General features: G+C 42.2%; 1 long non-coding RNA gene across 1 annotated transcript; it reads left to right on the plus strand.

Annotated features, from left to right (window-relative positions):
- The first annotated feature begins 424 nt into the window (after nt 1-424).
- Nucleotides 425-2594, plus strand: LOC142838325 (uncharacterized). The gene is made up of 2 exons (XR_012908536.1): nt 425-543; nt 682-2594. It is a non-coding gene; the product is annotated as an uncharacterized LOC142838325 (long non-coding RNA).
- The last annotated feature ends 2404 nt before the right edge of the window (nt 2595-4998 follow it).

Consider the following 4998-nt stretch of genomic DNA (forward strand, 5'->3'; position numbering starts at 1 on the left):
CTCCTATTGGCAGTAATATATGTAATTATGGTTTAGTGTCAAAACTAGAACATTGACATTGGTCCAACCCACAGACTTTATTCAGATTGTACCAGGTTGCATGCAGTCATGGTGCAAACCTGTGTAATTGTAGCACACGTGTAGACTTCCCACACCACAACACCAGCACACGACCAGCAGAGAGAATTATTCATGTCAAAAGAATATTTTTTCACCATTTTGAACAATGACACAGCTTCTGTTCTTCACTTTCTGATAAAAATTTTAATTTTTGTTTTTCACTCAATAAATAGTATGTATTACAGATTAATTCGTGTTGGTAGAACACCCAATTCTGTTTAAATTCTGAAAAGAACTTCGTAGTGTAGATATGATCAATATATTTACTCATTCCTCTGCTAATAGATTGTTAAATTATTTCCAGTTTTTGGTCCACAAGATGGCTCAGCTGATAAAGGCACTTGCTGCTGACAATGCAAGCCTACAGACCTGCGTTTGACCTCTGGAATTCACATTAAAGTGGAAGGAGAGAACTGACCCCAGGTCAGTCCCTTGACCTACAAATGTGTGTTGCTGTGTACACAGCCCCCCATATACACAGCTCCCCATATACATAGCCCCCCCCCACATATACACAATAGTAACGACAAACACAATTTTAAAATTTCTAATTATTTCCAGCTTCTCACTGTTTGAGATTTGTTGCAATGAACACCCTGGCACAGCCCTCCTTGGGAACATCTTCAGTGTTCCTCTAGGAGAGAAGTTGGCTCAAGGGAACGATCACCTCAGAATTTGGCTTACAAGACCAAATTGTCTTCCCACGTGGGTATTGCGACATACAGTCCCTGCACTTAGGAAGAACTAATGACAGCAAGTAACAGGTATGCAGAATGGAAGGAGGGGCTGTCCTTTTAAATAGGATTCCCAAGGTGGATCTCACCGGTCTGTCGACATTTGAGAAGAGACCCAAGGAGGGGAAGAAACACATGGCTTCTGGAGGCAAGAATTCCAGATGAAAGGCTCAGCTGGCACAAAGGCTCTCTGAGGTGGCAGCTCGGTTGTTTGGGGACATGTGGAGGCCACATTGTTTGGGAGAGAAGGAGCATGTGGTTGGGAGGTAGAGAAGGAAGGTGCAGATTGTGAAGGACCTTGACGGCCAGGGTGGGAACTTTGACTTTTGTGCTAAGTCAAAGGGGGCTTATGGGAAAGTTCTCAGGACAATGTGATTTGACCTCTGTAAAAAATGAAATCATCATCAAGACAAAATGGACATATAATAAACTGCCCATTTAAACCACAGTTTGATCAGTTTGGGGCCAGTTATCCTCCTTGTCACTACCCTCTTCCCAGCACCCCGAAGCTTCCACCTCCTCTCCAGATCCTGGCAGACAATCCCTGCCTCATCCTCATCTGAGGCCATTTTTCAAAAGTTCCTTTTCCCCATAACCATAGATCCCCTTTGCCCACTTTAAAACATGATGGAGACAGAACTTTACAGTATGTGTCTGGCTTATCTTGTTGAACATATCATCTGGGACATAATCACTGCTGCCGCCTGCCCTGGCATGGACATTTCACCATGACTTCACCCGACTTTTCTAGCCAGTGATGAACCTTTGAGATGCTTTATCTCTGGACTACAACATAAATAATTTCATTGTTGGGGGTCACCATAATGTGATGAACTGTATTAAGGGGTCACAGCATTAGGAAGGTTGTGTTGCAGAATAATCTTTTTGTACACTGTGAAGACTTGTCGCTCTGATTGGTTTAATAAAAAGCTGAACAGCCAATAGCTAGGCAGGATTTTGGGGGCAGAGAGGACACTGGGAAGCAGGCAGAGACTCCATGAGATGCAGAGTAAGTAGGATGGGCACTATGGAGATGAGGTTATAAAGTCATTAGGCGAAAGTAAATGAACAGAAACGGGCTAATTTAAGGTATATGTGCTAGTTAGAAACAAGCCTAAGTTATTGGCTGAGCTTTTACAATTAATACTAAGTCTCCATGTCATTTTCTGGGAGCTGGTTGGGGGGACAGGAAAATCTGCCTGCAAGGTTGAGAACCACAGTCCTAAAGTGTGGTTAAATTCAATGTTTCCTCATTGACTTCTGTGTGTGGGTGAGAGAGCCAGAAGCGTGTTGTATAACTTCCTCCAGCATGCTCCCCCGTTTTTGAATCAATCTCTCATCAAACCTAGAGCTCCCGGATTTAGCTAAACAGGTTGGCTAGCGAGCCCCAGGGATCCTCTTTGTCTCCACCCGCTCAGTGCAAGGATTACAGACCAGCACTTTGCCCCCTTACGTGGGGGCTGGGAAGTCGAACCCTTTCCTGACCGCGCCTTCTCTTTATTAGTTGTTGGTCTGCTCGCCACTGTAACTAGAGTGATCAAGGATGCTTTGTATTGATTTCTTGTTTTAGGTCCATTATTTGGCTTATGCCTTTAGACCCGGTATTGGAAACATATGCTTTAAATTGTTACATTTTCTTGATGACTATTTCTTTGTTATGTTTTGAGCCTACTTGCCTCATTTTAGAGTTTTTCCACTTAAAGTCCACTTGTATCTGATTAAAGTTTGGTAATCACGGCCCACTTTTGCATCTGTGTGTCTGATTTTCTTTCTCACCCCTCTGCTCCTCATACCCTGTCTGCTCTTAGACGTTAAAGACACAGATAGCTGGTTCTTTATCTAAAATGTAATCTAAGATTTCTAAAATTATGTCTTCTTCTACGAGTTATAAAATAGTTGTTAGGTGGGGAGCAGATAAAATCCACAGTGGACATGTATTAGCCGTCCCCTGGTTCAAGAAAGAATGCTGACAAATGGTTGACCTTCAGCTAAAGCCAGTGTGTGCAGGGACAGACCACCACCCCTCCTTGGCTGACTGCGACCTGAGGTTGAGCTCACTATAGAGACTCCTGCTGACAGCTAACCTGCATCCTCCTCACGTGTACAGAACAAATGCACTGAGTGTCTGGGCAGCTGCTGACACATCTGCATCAGAGTGCATGGTCCACCTGACCCCGGTTCCTGTCAGTTCTTCATTCCCTGCTGTCCCAGCTAGGCCAATCCCTAATTCGTGCAGGTCACGGGAGTTTTAACATTTATTTTAAGACCAGTCATTTCTCTGAGGTTTTGTTTGCATATAATATGAAAATTGAGGGTTTTGTCTTGAGATAGGATCTTGTCATGTATTCCAGGTTGGACTTGAACTTGTGATCTTCATAAATAAGCTTTCAAATTCTAGGGTTACAGGCATGTGCCACCACCCACAACTGATACTTTAAAAAAAATTCTTCTAGGGGCTGGAGAGATGGCTCAGAGGTTAAGAGTACTGGTTGCTCTTCCAGAGGTCCTGAGCTCAATTCCCAGCAACCACATGGTGGCTCACAACCATCTGTAATGAGATCTGGTGCCTTCTTCTGGCCTACAAGCAAACATCCAGACAGAATGCTGTATAGATAATAAATAAATCTTTAAAAAAAATTCATTTATCTATGTATACATGTCTTCTTGTGGGCACGCTTGTACCGTGGCTCATGCATGTCAGAGCATAACTTGGGGAAGTTGGTTTTCTCCTGCTACCGTTGGGCCCTGGAGGCTGAATTCGGAATGTCAGAGTTGGTGGCAAGCGTCTTCAATCACTGAGTCATTTTGCTGGCTTCAGTGTTTCCGTGCCTACAGGGCAGGCAGTTGTAGAAAGATCAAATCGAACTCTATATAAGGATATGTTAAATAAATAGAAAGGGATGAAATAGATTGCATAATGCTTTATTAACTGGATTTTCTAAATGATAATGAGAAAGGAACAACAGCTGTGGAGAGAAATTGAATACTAGAAAAAAAAAACCCTACAGAATTAAATCAGCCAATATACTTTAAAGATGTGCTGACCTCAGAATGGAAACCGGGACATGTGTTATGTTGGGAAAGGGGTTTTGCTTTTGTTTTCATGGGAGAAGAAAAGCTATGGATACCTTCAAAATTGATAAAGATTCGATTTGAACAAGAGACACCTCTTAATTAGAAGAGATGATAGTACATCAAACATCGTGGCTGTTTAATTTAAACTAACTAACAAATAAAACTAACAAATAATTTTCACTTGATGAGATAAAACTTTTCAAAAGAGAATCTCCCCCAAATACATACATATATATAACTTGCTAATACTCACTCTCCTCATGGCCATCTTCTTTTTTTTTTTTTTTTTTTTTTTTTTGGATTTTTCTAGACAGGGTTTCTCTGTAGCTTTTTGGTTCCTGTCCTGGAACTAGCTCTTGTAGACCAGGCTGGCATCGAACTCACAGAGATCCGCCTGCCTCTGCCTCCTGAGTGCTGGGATTAAAGGCATGCCCCACCATGGCCTGGCATGGCCATCTTCTTTTCCCTTCTCCTTTTCCTAGTCCTTACCCTCTCCCTGAAATAGTTCCCCTTCTGATATAGATACTTTCACGCCTGTGTCTTTATGGGAGCAAACCTGCAGTTTTTCTTTATGAATCTCATGTTAGAAGTTTCTATTAGAATGTAAAAGTCCTTAGCATCCACGCTGGCACCTGAAGTCATCAGTAGGAGTTCTTTCTCCTTGATGTGCACCGTCTTTCTATTGCACAGCGATAGTGTCCCCAAGTCCTAAGAAATTGTCTCAGGACAGAAGCTGTAACGGTAAAGCTGTGCCCTGTCTTTGAAGTAACGTGGGGCAGTTTCCCCCAGCCCGTCCTATACCTTTATGTAGCCTTCTTCTAGGGCAGGTATTATATTCTTTATAATGTTTGTGAGAAATGAAAAGTTAGAAAGACTAAGGGAAAATGTGAATTAAAACTCTGTAACCAAGGTAGCAGCAGTACAACCATAAAAGCTATTTTCACTTGGCTAATTGGTATTTTTTTTTTATCAAGTCTTATTCCAAATTACAATTCGCCGTACCTGGACTATTTGATTCAGGCAAATTTGTTTTGTGTCTCAGAGGCTCTGGAGCATGAAGCTTCAATTG

This window comes from Microtus pennsylvanicus, chromosome 19 (genome assembly GCF_037038515.1).
Source record: "Microtus pennsylvanicus isolate mMicPen1 chromosome 19, mMicPen1.hap1, whole genome shotgun sequence".
NCBI lineage: Eukaryota > Metazoa > Chordata > Mammalia > Rodentia > Cricetidae > Microtus > Microtus pennsylvanicus.